At 39.9% G+C, this 26,055-nt stretch overlaps 1 protein-coding gene across 1 annotated transcript in view; it reads right to left on the minus strand.

The window, feature by feature from the left end:
- Nucleotides 1-26,055, minus strand: part of celf4 (CUGBP, Elav-like family member 4) — a 1,368,200-nt gene that overhangs the window by 913,720 nt on the left and 428,425 nt on the right. The window lies entirely within an intron of this gene.

Genomic DNA, 26,055 nt, shown 5'->3' on the forward strand with positions numbered 1-26,055 from the left:
ACTGACATCCGTTATTAAGGACCCCCATCAACCAGGATACGTCCTCTTCTCATTATTACTGTCAGGAAAGACGTACAGAAGCCTAAAGGCACACACTCTGAAATTCAGGAATGACTTCTTCCCCTCTGCAATACAACTCCATGAACCCATGAACACTACATCACTTTGTAAAAATATATCTTATTTCCGTTTTTGCACTATTTTTAATCTATTCAATATACACATATATATAGTTACTGTAATTGGTAATTTATTTATTTATTTTTCTTTCTATATTATCATGTATCTCATTATATTGCTGCTGCTAAGTTAACAAATCTCACAACACATGCCGCTGAAAATAAACCTGATTCTGATTCTGAAAACTTTGAACATATAGCTCACACTACCAACAAATCTACAATACTATACATGAAGCACCTGGAGCAATGAAATATACTGGACAGTGCAAGGGTTAATTGAATTATATTATCAAAACTAGAGAACTATTTTTAAACTATGTTAAGATAACAGAGGATATTGTGAAGATTTTAGTTTGGAACCTAGTCATTCCTAGTTAACAAATGTGAGTGATATCTTAGTCGTGGTCTGAACATTTTCATAACAGGCAAAATTCTGAAGCAATGATTGTAAAGGGAGGGTGAATTAACTATGACAGTGCATGAATTTTTGACTCTGAAGAAGGGTCCTGGACCAAAACATTGACTGTTTATTCGTTCCCATGGATGCTGCCTGACCTGCTGGTTTCCTCCAGCATTTTGTGTGTGTTGCTTTGGATTTCCAGTATCTGCAGACTTTCTCGTGTTTATAAATTTCTACAGTTTGTTGAGGACATTGAGGCTGTTACTAAAGTAGTATTTTAGATTGTTTTGTTAGGGTAATTCAATATAAATAAATACAGTGCTCAAAATTTTATTCAAGACCTCGATTAGTCATCATTTTGAATGGAGTCCAACTTTGGTCCTCCTGCATGATACAGATGTAGAAGCCTTTGGGATAATCTTAGATCTTTCATACATGAGTGAAATACTTTATTTCTGATAAGCTATTTGCTGGATCCTTTTGACCAAATAAGTGTTTAGAACTTGAGACAGATTGATTTGGGTGTTACAAAAGGAGATTAAGGTGTTTAAAAAAGGACTGCATGCTTGTGGATTAACTGGGCAATTTGAGTCGACCAGTGAGAGCAGGGGCATACAATTAGAAGTAAAAACATATAGTTAACAGGCACACAAAACAAATTAGAAAACATGAGATTTTTCCATTTATAAAAATCACACAAACTTCAGAACAACTTAGTAGCAGTAATTCAAATACTGGAGAATGCTGAAGTGGTTATATTTGGAAAATTATTTTTGGGTGGGAGTTGCCTTGGGGAATTGTTTCAGTGCACCCAATGCAGTTTCGGTGCACCAATAGAGAGAACGTTGAAGACAAAACATCAGTCAAATAGGTTGTTTTCTCCTGGATGATAGTGGGCTTCATGTGTCCTGTCATCCATGTAGGTAGAGGGTGTTTCATCATGCTACTGACTTCTACCTCATCAATTTTGAAATGGCTTTGGACAGTTTTTAGAGATGGAATGTCGCAGAATATTCAGCCTCTGACATACTTCTCCAGGCAAAGTTTACAGGTAACTGGTGTAGTTAGATTAATGATCACTCTGGCACCCAGGAGGTCAGAAGTGGGATATTTTATATGCCATCTCATGATGGGGAAAGCTTGCTGGATCAATTGCTTATTTTTTCAATTTTGCTTTTGAATCTGTTTAGCCATTTCATGCTTTTGATTTAAGCTCCATTTTACGTGCTGTCACACAGTTCATTTTCTCATTGCTTTTTCTGTTACCATGACTCATCTTGCATTCTAATTGAAATCCCAAACTCACTTTCTCATTTCTAACTCTGCATCGAAGTTTCTGTTTAAATGCCTGGACACCATGCCCTCTTAGGCGTGACCATTGCTGCCAGGTTTGGGCAGATAGTGGCTGTCCACCAGACTCAGACATGACAAGGAGGCACTTATGTTTGCACAATGAAACACTGTTCTCATTCTTGAACACGCCATGGTAGCATAATGCTTAGCACGATGCTGTTACAGCTCAGGGTGTTAAAGTTCTGGGTTCAATCCCAATGCTACCTTTCAGGAATTTGTATGTTCTCCCCGAGACTGTGCGAGTTTCTTCCAGGTGCTTTGGTTTCCTCCCACAGTCCAAAGATGTACTGGTTGGTAGGTTAAATGGACATTGTAAACAGTCTTGTGATTAGACTAGGGTTAAATAAATGGTTTGCTGGGTGGCGCTGCTTGTTGATGTGGAAGGTACTGTGTCTCTAAATAAACAAATAAAAAAATAAATACACATTTCTGAACCACAATGTCAAAAGTGGAAAATAAGATAGATAACAAATCTGTGCAAATTTATAATAATTTTTGTTCCTGGTGCTTCACATTTACACCATGATTGGTTCAATTTTCTTCCCGTTTCTAAGTATTTGAGGATCTCAGAAGTGGGAACACTGACAGAATATTTTTCCTCCACAATCCAAGAGCAAAATGATCAAGTGTTCAACCCTGTAAGTATATCCCAGCTACCATCACCTAAGTTTGCAATCCTTAATTATAAATGTGTCATCTAGTCTTTTATTTCCAATTTGTTTTATAAAGATGGAATAATAAGCTACCAAACTGTGACTTGTTGTATGTATCAATGTAACCTTTTATAACAGGCAGATAAAAAAAATGTGAAGAAAGGATGGAGCTATCAGCAGATATGGACAAACTTGTACACAAAGCAGTTCAGTGCTAAATCATATTGTCCTGTTTGTACATTTGTCTCCATTTTAAACCATACCTCTTTCAAACAAATGTTGTATTGCAAAGGAATGGTTCCTTCACAAAATAGGTTGTATTATCATTGCATGTTAGGTATTATATTACTGGAATATGGCCCCCTTTAAAAAAAAACATATTGCCTTTTTAAACAGGGGTGGCCATTGCCATGGTTGTTCTATTTAAGCAGATATTCTCCATTAGCAGGGTGCTAATTTGGTCTGTACTATTATAGGTTTGAAGTAAGTGCCTTTGGAAAATAATAAATCACATTGAATACTGATGAATGCACAACTTGAGGTTGAGAAATGTTATGCTTGGATCGGGATTATGCCTGGATTAGAATTTCTATAAATTGCAGATAACTGCAAATCTTCTCAGCAAAGCACATTTAATCATTCAACCATCTATTCAATCTCAGCAAAAAAACCAACAGCAATCACTTAGCCGAAATATATACTTAACATGAATGTGATTAGATTTCTACAACAGATGAAAATCAGAGTTAAGAGTATTCACTATTCTGAGCTTTAAGTACAGTACATGATAAGCTTACAGTGTCTCAGGTAAAATACACTGCTTTAGTACACTGAGATCTACACCAGGGATCTATTCAGATTAATTCATGCTTCAGGCTATTAAAATATAGGCCATTGTAATCAAAGTTACATTACTGCTAGACAACTCGCAAGAGCAGCTCCACAGACAGGAGTCAGACACAAGTTCGTCAACAGAGTGAGGAAGAACACTGGGTCACTGCCTCTTTCCTTACAGAAGATTATCACAGGTAGAAAGTGGCAGGCATCAGGAATTTCTTTCCCCTCCACTCGACCAGTGCAGAACTAAATTTATTGGAAACGCCACTCATTCTTATTAGCTAGGCAGCTTCTTCACTAACAGTAATTCCCACCCACTATTGCATTTTGTTGACATGGATTTGAATAAAACTGAGGAAGGGGAGTTCTTATTAGAGGGATAATGAATTAGCATATCCCCACCATTTCCTTCTCTTTCAAGCAGTTGTTTACCAATTTCATGACACCCCTACAGATGTAGGGTCCCCCTGCTGGATATGTAAGCAATTTCATATTGTTGGAATAAATCTAAAAATTCTTAGACTGACTGTACAGCTTTTAAAGCGTGACCTTTGTCCCCTACAACAGGTAGCGAGATATTAAATTATACCAATGCAATTGTGTTTAATAAAATGCATATTTCCTGTAATTGCTCCTTCTTCATACCAATCCCTCCCCACTTTGAGAGAGAAAATTAAAGAATACCAATAAAAATAAGGGGATTAAAAATCACCAACATGGAGGACAGGGTCAGACACTTTGGTCCACAGTGCTTCGCCAAACTAATTAAACTGGTAATTAAATGCCTAACTAAACAGATCCCTTCTGCCTGTGCAAGGTCCATATCCCTCTATTCTCTTCATATCGATGTGCAAATCTAAGAGCCTCTAAAGCATCTCTGTTGTATTGCTGCCACCTCCACCCCTTTCAGTGCACTTTCTGGCACCTTCCACTCTCTTTGTGCAAAATAAATGCCCGCACATCTTTGAACTTATTCACTTTCACCTTAAAATCGACTACTTGAACCCGAGATTTTTTGGTTGTGTTTAGGACAGATCTACTAGTGTTCACCATGTGTGCACTTTGAAATGGATGGCAACCTTGGTATATTTTTATTTGTTTGTATTGATTGAGATACAGCATGGAATAGGCCCTTCGGGCACCTCCAGCCACGCTGTCCAGCAATCCCCCGACTTAATCTCTCTAATCACTGAACAATTTACAATGAACAATTAACCTAACAACTGGTACTACATTGGACTGTAGGAGAAAACTGGAGTACACAAGTTACTTAACTAGAAATTCAGCATTCCTGCACAGGATTGCAGAATGGTTACGGTTTAAGGCTGATTTATACTTGTGCGTACCAGCTTACGCCGTAGCCTACACAAGTGGGCTATGCCGTTGTGAGCATTTATACTTGTGCGTTGGTGTGTCTGCATCGCTCTGCAATTCGCGCACGTCATGCATGCGCACACACCTGCCCATGCAAGGCTTCATGGTCATGGTAGTCTTTCTCAGGGTAAACAAGTTTAAAGCGAGCGTCTTTTTCGTAAAAGCGAAAATGTGTCCTCCATAATTTCGGAGGTCTGTAAAGCTTTATGGAAAGCATTGCAGCCAGAGTTCCTTCCCTGCCCTTCAGTCGCCCAATGGGAAGCTATTGCAGCGTAGGAGGAAATGCGATGCTACCAAGTGGACCAATCACAGTTGTTGCGGTCTGCATTGCCGCGACGCATAGTTACATTTTGGGAAAAGTGCGAATCAGGCTACGGTGTAGGGTTCAGCGTAGAGTACAGCGTAAGGTTCGCCGCTACGCTGTACCTACAACATCAATTTGCCGCACAAGTATAAATCAGCCTTTAGAAAGATGCCATTCCAGCTACTGTATCAGCTCCATGTCAGACTTTTCCAATGGAATTAAAGAAAATCGACAGAGATGAAGTGAACAAAATATAATTTAAACTGATCTCACCCCTAAGCTCTCTGAAAATGTTGTGTTTTGTAACACAAATTACATGTACATCTTTAATGGCACAATGTCATTCCTACTGCTCAGCAGCTGGGGTGTATGGAGTGTCCCAGGGAGAGGTAGCACCTCTGATGAAGGGGCTTGTCGTGTCCATTCAGGGGCAGCTCACTTACCTTTGGTCCCCACCAGACCCTCAGCTGTCACCTGGGTCTCCAAGTAGCTGTTTGCATGCCACAGTGGCCACACCCCAGTACACAACTTTGACAGGCAGGCTAAACCAGGTGAGGGTAGCCAGAGTGACTCATACCTGGTGAGACAGCGACACACCTGTCCTAGCGTGCAAACTCAGCTCCAGCGGACTGGGAGCATGAGATCAACAGGGAGTTCCAAAGGCCAGAAAGGCGGATCTGCAGCACCTTGTGGAAAGCGAAGGGCGTGAGAGGCACAGACGATGTCCTAGTCATCACTGCAACCAAGGAAGGCCTCGGTCAACCAACACACTGCTCAGAAAACAGTCTTAAAATGGTTTATAGATACAGTAATTCCCTCTCAATAAACCTTTAAAACCTATTTAGCTGGGAAGTCGATTTGCAATGAGGCTGACTGAGGTTGGAGTAGAGTTCGGGTTAGAAGTTGGAGGTTTCTTGTCATGGGGTTAGGAACACAGAAGGGGTGGAGGAACACACACTAAATACTGAAGGAACTCAGCAGGTCAGGCAGCATCTATGGAAATGAATAAACAGTTGATGCTTCAGGCTGAGACCCTTCTTCAGGAAAGGAGGTAAGTAAGGCCAAGCCCAAAGACTTACCATAACCCAGACTGGCAGTACACCAACATGCTGTCCTGGGAATGATTAGGAAGGGTTTATCAGATAGATTTAGATCTAAAGACAGGTTGAGGCTCAAAAAGAACACAAATGTTTCCATGGTCTATTTAAGATAAATATTATACTGTTAAGGCAAATTCCTCTGACAATGATTCAAAAAGAACATTATATAGGGAACAAAGTCATTTAATGCACACCTGACCAAGAAATTGTGTCAGATGTGTTAATGTAAATCTTGACAGGAAGAGCAGCATGAACTCTTCAGAACACTGCCATTTTACCTGGGAAAGGATGTATGCACACTCCATGTCAGAAAAAAAGTATCATTTGTCAGACATGTAGCACTTAAATAACAGAGCTACAAATTTCCATGCCAGTCAGTTTCAATATTCTTAGAAAGTTATCACATTTCATATTTTACTTTTTAAATATTTGACAGAATGATAAACAAAAGAGATTCAGTGTATCCTAAAATTCCAGAGAAACACACACAAAATGCTGGAGGAATTTAGCAGGTCTATGGAGAGGTATAAAGAAGGTTGACGTTTAAGGGTGTCAGCCTAAAATGTTGACACATTATTCTTTTCCAAAGATGATGCCTGATCTGCTGAGTTCCTCCAGCAATTTGTGTGTGGTACTCTGGTAAAATGATGTTCCTTCTTGACTTGTTGTCTGTGGAAGTTTGGCTGCTAAAATAGTTTGTGGGATGAGGGCAACATTGGATCAACAAGGTGTCAAAAGTCCTTGCATGACATGGCTGAGGCACAACTGTCCCATTGGTGGTTTTATCATCGCAAACTTAAGAGGCAGTCAGGAGCTGATCAAAGGGTAGAAAGCCATTGTAAATTTCCAGCAAGACTGGAACAGATATTTGTCAATTGGAGAGTTTTTGTAAAGAAAATCCATGAACCAGAGAGACTGAACATTGTAAGATAAACAAGATTGGCTTGCAAGTGTTGTCTCGGCCACTGCAGATAAAAGAAGTGTAGAGCACCAATACCAAGAGCCCAAGTCCCTTCCTTGGCATCGTGATCTGGTTGTCTTGAATGTTGCAAACAGTCTATACCTGAAGTGAACATGTACTTAAATGTAACCAGCATGAAAAACATCTTTCTTTTTGATCCTGCAGAAAGACACGAAGCATTGGTGTAGGAAGTACCTGGAATAACTTCATTCAGTTCAAAATGTTCCTGCCTTGCATTCCGATGAAGAAAATAAATGTACCTTAAAATATTGGTTTTCCACACATGAAACAGCCTTAGTATCTGCCTGTGCAAAACTGCTTTGATCTCTTTATTTGGTATTTAAATACAGGATGAAGATGGACTAAAAAGCCGAATTTTCTGCAAGAGAAGATAAATCAAAAAATAGTGATTGGATGAATCTGAAGTTTAAAATGCTATATGTAGAAAGAAGAACGGAGACTGAGGGAAGTAACATTTTTTTTTGCTTTTAAATCCTGTAATAAAATGAGTTTTAAGTATAAGATTATGGTAGCTTGATCATTTCTAAATACTCTACAAAGAATCAATATTCAGTAGTCTCTCAATTAGGGAAAGTGACAGAAACAATAATTTGTTCCTGACAGAACAAACAATTAGAGGGAAAATGGGACTCTGTTTCCTGAGACAGTTAAAGTTTTGGAATATAATGTTACTTTAAACTTTCATAACACAGATATTAATTCTTCATTTAATCTTAATCCTTGGTTTATGCCCCCAACTCAACATCAATCTATACTGATCCAATACTCTTATGGTCTGGTACCGATCTGTGCTTTCCACTCACCCATCACTCATATTCATGAACAATGGCTTCCACTTCACCAAAGCCACAACTCCAGGTCTCTCAACTAATACAAGCACTTTGATAACAAGACTTAACTTCATTCAAGTGAGGGAAGAGGAAGAGTACACCAGATGCAACAAGTGTTCAGCTACACCAGATGCAACAAGTGTTCAGCCTCCCCACTGAGATTCAGGAATCATTTTATGATGTTTTTAAATTGATTTTGCTTTAACTGTGTAAAAAATTAGTTTCTTAATTGAAAAAAAACAATTACAAGCAAAATTAAACCTGAAACTTGGCATTAATTGATCCAAATATCAATACTACTTTGGCTGTTTTTCAACAAGAAAGTGTTTGCTGAAAGAAGTTCATTGCCACAATAGTTTTCTAGTTTTCTTGAAGTTATTTCTAGTATTATTTTGGCTTCCTAGCCTCAGAAGCATATCGTTGCTGCTGTTGAACTCTGCCATTTCTTTTAGTTTGTTGTACACTGCTGCCTCCGGGAGGTCACCTGAATTCTACACTCACAGAGAGGAGACTTCATCTATCTTTCCTTCATCCCACAGGAGCTGGGAAAGTGGACACATACATTTGCCTGTATAGCAGAATTCCCCAAAGTGCATTCAAAAAGAGTACTCTTGTCCTCACAGAGAACTCACTGGTAACCTCCTACTCTGAGATCCAGGCTACAGCCCTGAAGGCTCCCTCTGAACGCTATTCGCAAACAGCCTGCCTCCACGGAGTACTGACTTCCTGGGAGCACACTCCTCGCCCTCTGCTATCATCATAGCATTCAATCATTGCGTAACAACACTGCGCTGCAGTTGGAGGACCTTCACTTGTTTATTTGTGAGTACCTTTTAAAGCTGTCAACAAAGTTTGCTCTTGCAGCATTACAATGTAAACCTGTAACGTGTCAGCAGGGAACTCTGCAATGAAGCCAGTGAGATCGGTTTCAGCATGACTTTACACAGGGAAATCTAACAATGCTGTTCAGATGTTTTTACACTTGGTGTTCTCTCTTTGCAAGACTTCTACAAATAGCAATATTATTTATTTTATTTTTATTTTTATTTGAAGATACAGCTCAGAACAGGCTCTTCCAGCCCACCAAACTCCACCACAAAGCAAACCACCTTTTACTCCTAGCCTAATCACAGGACAATTTACTATTGTATTGTTAGCAGGACCAATTGACCTACTAACTGGAATGTCTTTGAAAACTGGAGTACCTGAAGGAAACCCATGTGCAGATGGAAAGAACATACAAACTTTTTTTACAGAAGATGTCAGAATTGAACTACAAACTCTGACACCCTGTGCTGTAAGAGTGTTACACTGATTTATCATATTTTCATTCCAAAAAGAGAACATAGTGCTGAGCAATTTCTAAGCCACAATGTTATGTTTAAAGATGCATTGAAGACTCCATGTTATTTTTAAAGATGCATTGAAGACATCCAGCTTAATTTCCCATTAACTTTTTAATCCTGTCATTCCTTTTACAATCTCTGTATCCATAGCTTCCTCCAGTTAAACACTGAGGAAGTCAAACCTATTCAGTACTGCCTTCACCACTGCCTCAATTCCTCTCCCAAGAATGATTCATGGCAAAGCTGAACTTGCCCCTTCCACATCTTTGTATTCCTACCTGATCTTACCTTTTCTAAATCGTTATAAATGTTTTGTTCAATGTTCTTATTCTTGTCATCTCCCAGCTCAACATCAAGCTGTGCTGATGCAGTACTCTTATTGTTTGTGGCCTGATCTGCACTTTCCATTCACTGTCTGTACTCACAGACAGTGGCTCCAACTTCCCCAAAGACACAACTGCAAATTTACACCTCGCGTCAGCATTTCTTCATAATCTCGCCTTTCTAAATTTCAGTCTCTACAAGATCTGTGTTTTTCTCCAGTCTTGTCTTTTTGTGTATCATCTATTCCCAAGGCTCCAACCTCAATAGCCACATCTTCAGCAGTCTTGTAACTCTCCACTGCTGTAAGAAACTCCTTAAAACCTATTTCTTTGTCTGTTCGATGTAATTTTACTCCCTTTATGATCTTAGGTGTAAGCTGGGATCATTGGGTGTTTTAGGTTTTCAACATCAGATACTCTGATCCAGGTGACCCAGCCAGGGTTGATTAGGCCCTGGGTTGTGTCTTAGTGGCATTGGGCCACGGGTCAAACCTCTTGATCCATAGCCATCTGAAGGCTTGTTCAGTAACCCCTGTGGAGGTCCTGATGGTTCTTTTCTTTGTAGCCCCAATAATGCCAAGGAGAGAGCAGGTTCTATGCAGGAACCAACAAAACCCTACTTTCTTAAACGTGGACTTCTTACGTTTAAACGCCTCCTCAATCCCGTCTTCTCAGGAAACTGTCAGTTCTACCATGACCACCTATTTCAAAGGCTTCTGACAGAATTTCCATGTCAGGCCTAAGGCAAAACTTTTCTTGATGATTTCCTCTATCGTGGTACAATACCTGCACATTTCATTGTTTGAGAATACGCCTAATTAAGTTTCATTACAAAACCTGACACAAATTTGAAACAGAGTTCAATCAGCTTTATCAGGGCCAATAAGCTTTCTCTTAATCCTTGAGTGTGATCATCTGTTCTTGGGTATTCTACCTATAGCTTTTTACTTTGGACAGAAGGAGAATGAGAGGTGACTTGATAGAAGTGTACAAGGCAGTAAGGAGGATAGTGTGTCCAGCTTTTAAGTTCATTAAGTGTGTAAGGTCAAAGGTAACAGTAGGCAAGGCTGGCAGTAGAAAACCCGAATGGCCAAAGACAGGAGTCGGTGAGTACAGAGGTAGAAGACTGAAGGTTGAGTCTGAGAGTCCAGGTTGGAGGCCAAATGTCTGCATGTCCAAGAGACATGGACCAAGGACTAGAGGCCTGGAGGCAGCCTCTCCGGGGTTTGGAGGCCTGCCTGGTTGTGGTAAGGGTATGTATGGATGAAGATTGAGAGAGGGGCTTGATTTGTTGTTGTCATGATTTGTTCTGTTGTTGTTGCTGTTGCTTGTGTGGTTCTGCTTAACTTTGTGTGTCTGCTGTGTTGGCACATGTGGGCTGCACCCAGCATATCCTTGGGTGTGTTGGTTGTTAATGCAAAAGACACATTTGTCATTTTAACATAAATGACATATGGGTTGGCATAGTAGTGTAATGCTTAGAGCAACACCTTCACAGTACCAGTGACCCCGGTTCAATTCCTGTTGCCGCCTGTATGGTCTAGGCGTGTTCTCCTCATGTGGGTTTCTTCTGGGTGCTTCGGTTTCCTCCCACAGTCCAAAGACATGCCAGTTGGTGGGTTAATCGGTCATTGCAAACTGACCCGTGATTAGGCTGGGGTTAAATCAGGGGATTACTAGATGGCATGACTCGAAGGGCTGGAAGGGCTTCCTCCATGCTGTATCTCAATAAGTAAATAAACAATTAAAACATTTCACTTCATGTTTTGATGTACGGGTGATAAATACTCTGAATCTGAATACACACTAGAACACATACATATATACACACTAACTGTGCTCAAACTTAAATGTGAATGGAATATAATGGAACAAAAGAGATTTAACGTCCACTGCAAACAACAGGAATTCTGCAGTTGCTGGAAATTCCAGCAACACACATCAAAGTTGCTTTAATATCCACTGCAGATTGGATATGCTTTGCAACAGTTTTACTCCTGAGAAATTAATACTTTATACTTTATTGTCACCAAACAATTGGTACTAGAATGTACGATCATCACAGCGATATTTGATTCTGTGCTTCACACTCCCTGGATATCCCCTCTCTCCATACTCAGTGCTAATGCAGTGCAAAAATGTGAAAGACTGTGCAGGAAGACAGTAAGGCGCAGGTTCATACTGGGGTAGATTATGTGGCCAAGAGTCCATCTTATCACAATAGGGAACCATTCAATAATGCAGCTTGGATCCTTATCTAAGAATAGATGTGCCGGCATTGGAGAGGGTCCGGTCCAGAGGACGCTAACCAGAAAGATCCAGGAATGGAAGGGTTGAAGTATGAAGAGCACTTGATGGCTCTGGCCCTGTACTGCTGGAGTTTAGAAGAAATGGGGGCAAGGTCTCATTGAAACCTATTGAATATTGAAAGACCTAGATAGAGTAGATGTGGAAATGATGTTTCCAATAGTGGAGTCTAGGCCAAGGGGGCACAGCCATGAAATAGAAGGACGTCCACTTAGAACAGAGAAGAGGAGGAATATTTTTCTGGACAGAGGGTGGTGAATCTATGGAATGAAGTGCCACAAACTCTGTGGGGACCAAGTCATTGCATACATTTAGAGCAGCGGTTCATTGCTTCTAAATTAGTATACAGTTTATTATTTTCTGCATTGCATGTTGCAAGTTCACATCTATGCAGTTCTGCTATTGAACTGATTGAATGGTGATGTTTAAATATGTCGTGCAATGATGCTCTGACAAGATGGCAGATCTGTAGCAGCATTTAGAACTGGCATTCACTTCTGACCACCATGTGTTCATCTCGTCACAATATGAAATAAAAGATACTAGAAGTTTTGATCCAAAGAAAACATTATTTCTGTCTTAAAAAGAGTAATCTTTTTCACAGAATCAATGCCCCCCCCCACATACCATGGTAGCAGTACATTCAAGGTTCAAGGTATATTTATTATTAAGTATGTATGCAGTATACAACTCTGAGATTTGTCTTCTCCAGACGGCCACAAAGCAAACCATGGAGCAGTTCAAAGAAAAACATCAACTCTCCCCACATGCACAACCCCCCCCCCACAAAAACAAATAGCACCAACGGCAACAAGGACATCAACACTTCCCTATGCGCAAAAAAATGGAGCAGACAGCAACAAGAACATCAAACCCCAAATCCTTTCCATGCAAAAAAAAACAAATCACGCAACCAGCAACAAGATGTTTTAATCTGTCTGAAATATTATCACGTTTAATTCAGGATGGTTTGCAAAAAGAGAGGGATCTACAATAAATATAGGCAGTTTGGAGTAAATGAGGTGCTCGAGGAATATAAAGAATGTAAAAAGAACCTTAAGAAAGAAATTAGAAAAGGTAAAAGAAGATATGAGGCTGTTTTGGCAAGTAAGGTGAAAATAAATCCAAAGGGTTTCTACAGTTATATTAATAGCAAAAGGATAGTGAGGGATAAAATTGGTCCCTTAGAGAATCAGAGTGGACGGCTGTGTGCGGAGCCAAAAGAGATGGGGGAGATCTTGAACAATTTCTTTTCTTCAGTATTCACTAAGGAGAAGAATATTAAATTGTGTAAGGTAAGGGAAACAAGAAGGGTAGTTATGGAAAGTATGATGATTAAAGAAGAGGAAATACTGGTGCTTTTAAGGAATATAAAGGTGGATAAGTCTCCGGGTCCGGACAGTATATTCCCTAGGACCTTGAGGGAAGTTAGGGTGGAAATAGTAGGGGCTCTGACAGAAATATTTCAAATGTCATTAGAAACGGGGATGGTGCCGGAGGATTGGAATATTGCTCATGTTGTTCCATTGTTTAAAAAGGGTTCTAAGAGTAAACCTAGCAATTATTGGCCTATGAGTTTGACGTCAGTGGTGGGTAAATTGATGGAACGTATTCTTAGAGATGGTATATATAATTATCTGGATAGACAGGGTCTGATTAGGAACAGTCAACATGGATTTGTGTGTGGAAGGTCATGTTTGACAAATCTTATTGAATTTTTTGAAGAGGGTTACTAGGAAAGTTGACGAGGGTAAAGTGGTGGATGTTGTCTATGTGGACTTCAGTAAGGCCTTTGACAAGGTTCCACATGGAAGGTTAGTTAGGAAGGTTCAATCATTAGGTATTAATATCAAAGTTGTAAAATAGATTCAGCAGTGGCTAGATGGGGATGCCAGAGAGTAGTGGTGGATAACTGTTTGTCAGATTGGAGGACGGTGTCTAGTGGTGTGCCTCAGGGATCTGTACTGGGTCCAATGTTGCTTGTTATATATATTAATGATCTGGATGATGGGGTGGTAAATTGGATTAGTAAGTATGCAGATGATACTAAGATAGGTGGAGTTGTGGATAATGAAGTAGGTTTTCAAAGCTTGCAGAGAGATTTAGACCACTTAGAAGAATGGGCTGAAAGATGGCAGATGGCGTTTAATGCTGATAATAGTGAGGTGCTACATTTTGGTAGGACTAATCAAAATAGGACATACATGGTAAATGGTAGGGCACTGAAGAATGCAGTAGAACAGAGGGATCTAGGAATAATGGTGCATAGTTCCCTGAAAGTGGAATCTCATGTGGATAGGGTGGTGAAGAAAGCTTTTGGTATGCTGGCCTTTATAAATCAGAGCATTGAGTATCGGAGTTGGGATGTAATGTTGAAATTGTGTAAGGCATTGGTAAAGCCAAATTTGGAGTATTGTGTACAGTTCTGGTCACCAAATTATAGGAAAGATGTCAACAAAATTGAAGAGTACAGAGGAGATTTACTAGAATGTTGCCTGGGTTTCATCTCCTAAGTTACAGAGAAAGGTTGAACAAGTTGTGTCTTTATTCTTTGGAGTGTAGAAGGTTGAGGGGGGACTTGATAGAGGTATTTAAAATAATGAGAGGGGTAGATAGAGTTGACGTGGATAGGCTTTTTCGATTGAATGTGGGGGAGATTCAAACAAGAGGACATGAGTTGAGAGTTAAAGGGCAAAAGTTTAGGGGTAACATGAGGGGGAACTTCTTTACTCAGAGAGTGGTAGCTGTGTGGAATGAGCTTCCAGAAGAAGTGGTTGAGGCAGGTTTGATGTTGTCATTTAAAGTTAAATTGGATAGATATATGGACAGGAAAGGAATGGAGGGTTATGGGCTGAGTGCAGGTCGGTGGGACTAAGTGGGAGTAAGAGTTTGGCACGGACTTGAAGGGCCGAGATGGCCTGTTTCCGTGATGTAATTGTTATATGGTTATATGGTTATATGACGTAAGAGAGCAAGGGAACAGGATGCTAGGAGCAGAGGCAGAGGTAATGCCATATTAATAAGATTAAGATTTTAAGATTATCTTTGCATCTGATATTTGGTGTGAGATTTTTTCTCTAATGGCACACTAACATAAGCAGGTCAGAATTAAAGGAACAACACTGTGTAGATAACAATTTGGAAATGTGCTTGGGATCTCACAGAAATATGGTAATATTACAATCATGTTTCAAAACTTTAATTTGAAAGGCTGCAGAATTATTCAAATATGCTGCCAAGTACACTGTAAGCCTTTTGCTTTGCAAATTCTAATCTTCTTTGACTGTTTGTTTGTTACTTAATTGTCCTCTGGAAAATAACACAACACACAAGTTGCCCATATGGGGCTGCTCTGATAAAAAAAAACACAGAAAGCCTGCACAGAGATAATGGATACATAAAGCAAGTCAATTAATTAGAATGTACGTCCATCTTCCTCATGTTGGCTCGATGCATTTCCGAGCAAAGTATTGTGGGATTGAATTACTTTGTTTCCAACAACACAGCTGTAAAGGATTTAAATTGTAATCTTTAATGACAGTGCCTGAACTACTAGCATACACAAAATGATTAACCCTCAAAACGTTCTTCACCATGCAAACCTGAGTTACAATGCAATGTGTTCTCTTTAATCCGTCACAGTAATGCTTGTGATTTATTGAAGTTTACAAAGGTGAGTCTGAAATTGCCTGTATGTGCAAAAGTCTACCGTGTAGCCTTTTGATGGATGAGGTGATAATGTGCGTATTTCAGAAATATTTACATTAATGCTAAAAGTCCATATATTTCACTTCTTATGTACCAACACGTCTTTCTCATCTCTGTTTAGGAAGTACTATTTTGCTGGGGTAGGAAATTACAAATACGTGTTAAAAAATTTGGTGTGTTCACCACTGGAACCTTGCTCAAATATGAACTTTATTAGCAGTAGGAGACAAGTCAAGAATAACAGCATCCCATGCAACACACACAAAATGCTGGAGGAACTCAGCAGTTCAAGCAGCATCCATTTTGAACCAAGACCCTTCATCAAGATTGGAAAGGAAGGGGGTAGAATCTAGAATAAGAAGATGGGGGAAGGAGAGACAGAAGGCAGATAGGTGGGAGGGGGGATGAAAGAGAATGATGTGAGAAGCTATGAGGTGTTAGGTGGAAGAGGCAACAGGTTGAAGAAGGAGGAATCCGATCTGAGAAGACAGTGGACCATGGAATAAAGGAAAAGAAGTGGGGAACCAAAGGAAGGTGATGGGCAGGTCAGAAGGACAGGGGAAGGGAAGGGGTGAGAGGGGCACCAGAATGAGGAATACAAAGATCGGGGGGAAGAATCAGTGGGGAGTGACTACTGGAAGTTAGAGAAATCAACATACATGCTGGCGACTACAGAGAAAGAATATGAAATGTTGCTCCTCAAACCTGCATCTGGCCTCATTGTGGCAGTAGAAGAGGCCATGGATAGGCAACAACAGATAACACCATCTCATCCTATATAGAATCGAAACTAGAATCTGAAACCTCTCAGTCTGCCTGGGTAGTATGGGAACCCAGAAGGTAAAATAATCTGTTCAATACTTTTCCCACTCATCTTCCAACATTTTCAATGAATTAATGATATTATGGAATCAAAGGTATGTGGAGAATTAACAAAATGTTGCCTAGTAACTGGGTGACCTTAATCTAATATCTATTTATGATGGAGCATTAATGGAAGTTATGGACACCATATGGATCTGATGCATGATGCACAGAGGACCTTGGACTCCTACACATGTGACCTATTTTGTGCCTGCAAAGATACCTAGCTGAATCATCCCAATGCTGAGAACCTAAGAGACAGGACTCCTTTGAGTAACCCAAGAGAGAGGTCTCCTTTGAGTACCCTACTTACCCACTATCCCTCAAAACCTCCCCTCGAACACAGCTCTCCAATGCAGCAATCTCCCTCCCTCCTCAGGCCTATGACTCACACACAATGAATGCCAATTAAACTTGAATTGAATTGAATTGAATTTAAAATCATTCCTGCCAGCAATCTCTCGACAAACCAGCTTTCACTGGCTAGCATTAACAGTATTAACTCATGGGATAAGTTTCAGTCTGTTTGAAAACAAGGTTAAGTATGTAAATGTACGGATTAAATGAAAGCAAAAGTCTCAGGCACATATATATGGCTAGGGTTCCAAAGACTTTTGCACAGTACTGAATTTGTCAACATGCAGCAGAGAGCAAGTTTGTAAGTCTGGCAGGAGCAAAGGATGTTGGCAATGGCTAGGTGGTGAAGGAGGGGTGTGGTTCAGGTGGCAGAGAAGGAGTGCCAGGGGCGAGGGGTGACATGGATGCAGACACACCCAGCCCTGAGACACCAGGCAAGGTCATTTGATTCCAAACAATTGGTTTATTGCTCATTACAGAATGTCTCTCTGGTGATCCCACTCCTTCTCCTCTCCCTTCCCCTTTTCCCTTTTCCCAACCATGATTCCCTCTCTCCCTGCCCCCTTTCCACTCTCAGTCCACAACAGAGACCCATATAAGAATCACATTTATCATCATCACATATGTGATGAAATTGGTTTTTGTTTTGTGGTGGTGTACAGTGTAATTCACAGAATTACTACAGTACTGTGCAAAAGTCTTGATGCACCCTAGCTATACATATATGTGCCAATGTGTACGGTATTATAATAAAGAACAAACAATTCTTCATGATTTCCATTTAAATAACAACTCATAACCCCAGTGCTGGAAACCCACATAAAGCTTATTCATGGTATGATAGATTTCATTTCTCTATTTGTTCATAGTTTTAAAAGACAGAGACCGGTCACATTAGCATTAATGTAATTATGAAACAATGTTTAAGTGACTTGCACTATTTTTCTTGTCGATCAATCAGTAACTTAGTAACTCAGTGAATGTGGCTTGCAAAGTTGTCCCCAGCCTTGTTGAGTTTGCACCACCAGCATCTGGCGATTGGTGTATCAGATAGAACTCAACTATACCTAACTATACTCACAAGGCGATACCTTTTAGAGAATGTGCCTGGATTCTTCCATCAAAATCCCTATGTTTGCCCTGTCACACGGTCAGGGCAGATCTACCAAAGGGGGCAGAACAGTGGCCGATATGCCGGAAAGAAAAGACTTGGATGTCCTCAAGTCTGGCTCCAGGGTTCATGAGGTTTCAGAGACATTAGATCAAACAAGGACAAGGGACCCTCATCCTGATTATCAATAACAGTCCTCCCTCAACTGATGTATTAGTGGTCCTCCATATGATTTAGAAAAAAGACCACAAGTTTCACTCGGGGTAGGACACTTGTAAGTCCATCACTATGAATGACTTGATAGCACCGTCACTAACCAAAACAACTTATTCATGAAACAAAAAGCAGCCATACTAGTTCTTTGGCACAAAATGAGTAAAGCAACATGAAGCTGAAACCTACCTTTATTTTAAAGATTATCTTTATTAGCTTAACTTGTCTCACATCGCAACATTGGAGCACAGAGTGAAATGTGTCATTTGTGTCGACAACCAATACCGTATGAATGTGTGCTAGGGCAGCCTGCAAGTTTCCTGCACCAACACAGCACGCACACAATTTACTGACCCGAACTCGTACACCTCTGGAGCGTGGGAAGTTTCCTTGGAACACCCAAAGGAAACCTACAGTACGTGATCATGGGGAGAATGTACAGACTCCTGAAAAACAGGGGCAGGAATTGAACCCCAAGCACTAATTGCTGATTGCTGGCACTAGTGCTGTAAAGCATTTTGCTGACTGCCGTGCAATGGCGCTGCCTTAACGTTGTCTTGACCAATATCCCTATGGTAGATGCATCTGCCCGTTACAGTATTGGTAGCAAAGTCCTCTGCAAAGTTTTTGTGCCACAGTCTCTGGTGAAGGCCAAGTCCGTGGGTATATTTAAGGCATAAGTTAATCAATTCCTGATCGGTCAGGGTATCAAAGGATATGGCAAGAAAGCAGGTATATGAGGTTGACTGGGATCCGCGATCAGCCATGATGCACTGAATGGCCTAATTCTGCTCCTATGTCTTATGGTCTAGGTCCTGTCTTCACCTTAAGGACATTCTCCATCATGCTGTGTGTCTCAACAAATGTACTAAGTGGGATAGATACACAACAGATCAATTAAAAGCTTACGTGTGATGCTGTGGACCAGCTGCAGCACAAGAACTGTACATCAGCACAACATGAAAAAGTCACAGGTCAACTCTAGATGTACAAGGAGTGCAGAAAGGTCTTCCTGGCATGCTAGCATTCTGACATACCTAAAATTGAAATGCCGAACAGGTGAAGATGCAACAGAGGAGCACATATGTGCTAAGTCTCAAAAATGCCAAGCAACTGATCAATCAGTGAAGTTCTCAAACAACATAGCCAACTCAGTTCATACGTTCCAGTGTTTATAGTCAGGATAACGAAACACCTGACTAACAGTGAGGCAAGGGAAATGGGTTTGCCAAGAAATTCACAGCAGAAATTTGCATTCACTCATATGTGAAGTTTATTTTGTAAATTTAGTTCCATTGAGAAGAAAAAGATGCATCTTTCAAATGCTACATTTCAAAAGCACACACTTACTGTACATCACTGTGAACAAAACTCCTCCCATTGGTGACTCTTGTATGGTTTAATGTGTACTTTAACATATCAAATGTGGTTTAGTTACATCTAGTTGTGAATGGGGATTAATGATGGTGGACAATTAAACAGCCAACAGGAGGAGGCAGCTCAAAGAATATTTCCATCCTCAAAACAGAAAACACAGTGTGTGAGCAGCAAGAAAGAAGCATTAGTAACTATGTCTACATAGAAACATAGAAAATAGGTGCAGGAGTAGGCCATTCGGCCCTTTGAGCCTGCACCGCCATTCAGTATGATCATGGCTGATCATCCAACTCAGAACCCTGTACCAGCCTTCCCTCCATACCCTCTGATCCCTTTAGCCACAAGGGCCATATCTAACTCCCTCTTAAATATAGCCAATGAACTGGTCTCAACTGTTTCCTGTGGCAGAGAATTCCACAGATTCACCACTCTCTGTGTGAAGAAATTTTTCCTAATCTCGGTCCTAAAAGGCTTCCCCTTTATCCTCAAACTGTGACCCCTCGTTCTGGACTTCCCCAACATCGGGAACAATCTTCCTGCATCTAGCCTGACCAATCCCTTTAGGATTTTAGGAGCAAATAGCATCTCTGTTTCAACTTTCTCTTGACACCTTCATCATCACAGAAGCATGTTTTTGCCCTATTCCATTCACCCTACTGGACACCAAGAAACAAGTGTGAAAATTTGATACCACAAAGTCTATGGGATCAGACAACATCCCAATTATGACTACTGAAGCATTGTGCTCCAATTCCAAATGCATGTCTGGCCAAGTTCTTCCAGAACAGGTACAAGCCTGGACCATTTGAGACTAGGGGCCTTACACTGAACATTAACAAGAGCAAGGTCTTCTATAAGCCTGCCCTGTTGTACAACACTGGCGATTGACAGGAAAGGCTAATGATGAAACCATATAAACGGAACCATCTCTTGAAGGCAGATATCAGAGTGGAAATCTACCGCTGTCTTCAACGTGGCAACAATTTTTGATTGAGGGAAAGGGTATTTGAATTACTTTTCAGTACATTACATGAATAAAAATAATAATAAATGCATTTATTTTTGTAATATAAAATGTTTCAAAATGTCTCTGAAAAAAACTTTAAGCATCCTCGATGGAGTGGGCTGCTAAGTGCCAGTCAAAATGATGTGAGGGAGAGGGTCTTTAGGATCTGCCACATGAGACATAGGACCACTCTGCCTCATTGGACAGCTTCTCTGAGCCTTATCAGTCCCCAAGAACAACAGAAGCTGAAAAGCATTTAGATTGGGCAAGGCCGTGGAGACCTGAACCTCTGTTCCCTTTAACCTCTGCAGTGACTGGTTATCGCTGTGGAAACTGTGGTGAAGCAAAATTAAAAGATATTCACCTGATAGAGTGTGCTATAAGTTCTACTGATCACTCAACAATCTCCCCCCCCCCATTCCACTTAAAATGTTCGCAGGGTGCGGTTTTCTCTCATTAAGATACTTACTCACAGCGATGTGCACTTAAACACATTGAAAACAATTAAAAACTAGGCTCTGCATTAGCCCTTCACTAGCTATTAAGGGAAGCACCAAAAAGCAAAGAGCAACAAGGAAGCTAAGGTGAAAAACTGCATAGTAACTGAATCCTAATAGGGAAAGTACAAGTTGGTCTGGTCTATACAATTGCCGAAGGGAACAGTGAAAGCTGAATTTACAGCAAAGAGGGTTTTAAAGCAAGAAAATAAATCTTTCATTTCTGTAGCCCCCTTCACATCTCCTTCAGATAGTCTTGCAACACTTTAGAGCCAATGAAAACTTTCAGAAGTTCCCCTACTTGTCAGGAAATGTGACCAAAACGTAAGCAATATTGCTTGAATGACAATATAGCACTAAGCTGGTACATTGCATTAAAATATTGGCATGATGATGAATACTTTCTGATGTAATAAGAATGATTCCCTGACTCTGTTTTTTGGAATAATACCATGGGATGTCCTACATCAAACTGAGACGGTACGTATCTCATCGAAGATTTGGCAGATTGGACAGTACAACACTCCCTTTGATCTGCTCTAAGGTATCAAGTTTGAATTTTCTGAGAGTGAGGCTTAAGCCTTTTGGCTTTTACTTTTACATCTCAATATGTGGCGGTGACTCTTCTCAACCGGCAGGTGAGAGAAGGGTTACTTATTATGCATTACATTTCTTTCCTGATGAGTGTTGCATTAGAATAGGAGAATGGAGATTGTGAATGAGGAAATAATTTGTTCTTTTGATCTCAAATCATGCCAGGGCTGGTTGAAAGAATGGATTCAATAGACTAGCCCCTTTTTGTAGCTTCTTGGTCTTGTTACATTAGGTAATTAAAGGCTTTTAAAATAATCAGGTTTAATTTAGTTCTAATGGTTTGAAGGTAGATCAACAATTCACTTTCCTTCAGTTTAGAATCACATATTTTTGAGCTAATTCTCATTTCTTCATCTTAAATTGAACTCCTCAGGAAGGAGGAGTAAAAGAAAACCAGCACCACTGGATATATGAAATAAAAGAGGAAAGTAAAATAGATATTTCATATCTATTATAAATAATGAACTCAATTAGCTATGTCCCTGCAAAAGTAGCTAGTGGTTTTGAACTATTGATATTCGTGTCATTTTTCCTGTTTTTACATGAGTTGTGACTGTTCTGATCAGACTAATATTGACAAGGTTTCCCAATATCACAATGCTGGCTGACCCTAACATCCACATCTGAAGTGTAAATAGAAATTTGGATAATTGATCAGTATACTCGGGATATCTTCATTGTTGTTAAGAATTGGATGTACAGAGTCGCTGCCCTACTCCCTCTATACCCCTGACTGTGCGGCTAGGTATAGCTCAAATACCATATATAAATTTGCTGATGATACAACCATTGATGGTAGATTCCCAGGTGGAGGTGAGAGGGCGTACAGGAGTGAGATATACCAGCCAGTTGAGTGGTGCTGCAGCGATAACCTTGCACTAAATGTGAGTGAGACAAAAGAGTTGATTGTGGTCTTCAGGAAGTGTAAGACGAGGGAACGTGAACAAATCCCCATAGAGGGATCGGAAGTGGAGAGAGTGAACAATTTCAAGTTCCTGGGTGTCATGATCTTTAAGGATCTAACCTGGTCACAACATTTCAATGCAGTTATAAAGAAGGCAAGACAGTGGCTATATTTCATTTGGAGCTTGAAGAGATTTGGTTTTTCACTTTTGACACTCAAAAACTTCTATAGATGTAACATGGAGAGCATTCTGACAGGCTGCGTCACTGACTGGTGTGCGTGTGAGGGGTGGGGGACGACTGCACAGGACCAAAAGAAGCCGCAGAAAGTTGTAAAATTACTCAGCTCCATCTTGGGTACTAGCCAATGTAGTATCCAAGACACCTTCAAGGAGCAGTGCCTCAGAAAGGTGACATCCATTATTAAGGACACCCATCACCCAGGGCATGTCCTCTTCTTATTTTACAGTCAGGAAGGAGATACAGAAGCCTAAAGGCACACACTCAGCATTTCGGCAACAGCCATATGATTCCTAAATGGACATTGAACCCATGAATACTAACTCACTTTTTTAATATAAATTTTCCATTTCTAATCTATTCTGTATATATACTTACTGTTATTTATTTATTTATTTTTCTTTCTGTTATCAACCATTGTACTGCTGCTAAATTAACAAATTTTATGGCACATGCCGGTGATAATAAACCTGCTTCTGATTCTGAATTGTGATGGAAGTTTTCAGAATAGATGTACCTATCCAAACTTCGCTAAATCATTGAAATCAAGTGGTACATGCAACCTTAATTTCAGAGAACGTTTAAGAGATATTAGGATAGGTACATGGATAGTAGGGGTATGGATGGTTATGGTCTGGGTGCAGGTCGAGGGCACTAGGCAGTTTAAATTGTTTGGCACGAACTAGATGGGCCGAAGGACCCGTTTCTGTGCTGTATTTCTCAATGACTCTATGACTCTATAGATGAAGAAGCAGATATTTTCTCTTTCTCCAAGATCTCCAAATCCTGGAATCAAGGTCAAAACTAAATAATCTAGGACAGTGAGAAAGCAATACCGTAGTTTATATTTTACAGTTAGGGTTAGCGGTTCAAGCAGAAACAAATTCTACATTCATCCTCATGTGGCTGGTGGATTGTACTTAATACAGGAAAATGGGATAAAGGCACACGTGAAGAAAATGGATAAATATGAAAAGAAGGTAAATACTAGCATACTGTACTTCCCTTAGACCAAGCAACTGCTTCTCCATTGTAATACATTCATAATTCAATGTAACGCCAGCATTTTTCCTGAAATGGATGACTGACCAAGGTGCAGACATTTGGGAGATTATTACAAATTTATATTAATATTACATTCTAGTTTTAAAGCTTGAGCTGATGTTCAAATGCTCACTGTTGCTTAGCTACCCTGTATTTGGGGAAGGAAGTTCCCCATTCAATCTGGGGTTAAGCTATTTCTGCTACGTTGTATCCATCCAATTCAAACTGTTGAAGATATAGTGCTGTTAAGTATTATTACGCTTGTTATTTCCATGTAAATATATCAAACTGAGAATGAATAGATGTTTGAAATATTTTATGTATCTATACTGAATAAACAATATCATTTCAACGTATACCAATATGCATACACATATTTGCATAACATACACGTACACCCCCACACACAGACACACACATACCCCACCCCTCCTCACACAAACACGCACACACACACACACACACACACACACACACACACACACACACACACTCACTCACTCATCCCCAATGAGAAACAGCCCATCTCAGTCCTGATCAAGGGTCTCGGCCCGCCATGTCGACTGTTCATTCCCATTCATAGATGCTGCCTGGCCTGCTAAGCTCCTCCAGCACACTGTGTGTATTGCTCTAGATTCCCAGCATCTGCAGTACCTCTTGTGTCATTCTCAGCCCTACTGGGTTGTTATTAAGTGAGTCACTGCCTGAGTCTGCCAGACCGGAGGAAGACTTTGGGCTCTGCGTAAAGGTGAGGCTGTCATTCTCGTAAATCTGCCCGCTGCCTCCAAATGTCAGCTGGAAAATGTCACATATCATTTGCATGCATTAGGCAAGGTAACAGATGACAAGAATTCAAAACTTCCTAAATGATTAATGATTTTTGGGTCATTCTTTTAAATTGTTTCAATGGTCTGCAGTAATTCTGGTGACACTAAGCCAGATATCTGTGTCTGTTATGACAAGACAATGAAAATGCCAGACACTGTCATCTGAATAATAAATGAATCTTCGATTTGTCAATCACTCTTGCACTTTACAAGCCCTCCTACCAGAAGAATGATTCATACTTAAAAAGCTGTGCAAAGTCTTAATTATAACTGGAATCCATCATTATTTCAGAACATGTATTCAAGTTAAAATATTGTAAATACAGAGAATTGTATAAATAGTAATTTGATTTAAACTAATGCATTTATTCGCTTTTATTGGAACAACAATATCTATTAAATTCAAAATCACATTCCATTGTCTCAACCTCTTGTGCTTTTCTTGGCTCAATCCTGTGATCACAAGTCACTTTTCATAACTTATTTTGTGACATGCATCATTTGAAAGTAGAACTTATCTGTGGATGAGCTGAGTAGTTCAGTCAAGGCCCATAAAAATGACATCCAATCTGAATAATGTTTTTTTATGTGTATATGTTAGGAATGATGTTGTGAGTTTCCTCTCCCTAGACTAGGCAAGAACACACTTCTATATTGTTAAACTGCATAACAAAATTATTGAAACCATGCAGACAATTTCAGCGTCATGAGTCAAGACAGGCAAAAAGTAACTAAGCCAGTTAAGATGGAATATTCCGGAGTTTACTGTCTCAAGGATCAAGGATGAAGGATCAAAGATCAACTTAATTCACTATATACAGTATATTTACGTATTTTAGGAATTTGCTATTGTGTGTCATTGCAACATACAACAAAAATAACGTTCAATGATTTTAAAGAATAAAGAATTATATAAAAATACCGTTAGCGGTTAAAGTACAGATATGGAATAAAATATGCATAAATATCTAAGCACCAGCATGTATTTACAATGTAGACAGCATTATAAGAAGTGGTTTAAAGTGTTTATGGTGCAGTGCAGTGAGAGGGGAAATAGAGGGGAGTGGGGGGGGGGGCTAACTAGAATGGTTGATCAGATTAATTGTCTGGGGAAAGAAACATTAAAGGTGGTGTGAAGCTTTCTAGAAGGGAGCATTTAGAAAGGGCGGTTTGTTGGGTGGATAGTGTCTCAGGACACATTGTGAAATTTACAGAATTTCAAATTCTCTCTAACCAATATAAATTTAAAAAGTTTTAACCACTCAAACAGAAGAGAGGGATTTTGAACATTTTTTATTGCCAAATTAATTTTATTGACTTTTG

Source organism: Mobula birostris, chromosome 3, assembly GCF_030028105.1.
Source record: "Mobula birostris isolate sMobBir1 chromosome 3, sMobBir1.hap1, whole genome shotgun sequence".
In the NCBI taxonomy this organism is placed as follows: Eukaryota; Metazoa; Chordata; class Chondrichthyes; order Myliobatiformes; family Myliobatidae; genus Mobula; species Mobula birostris.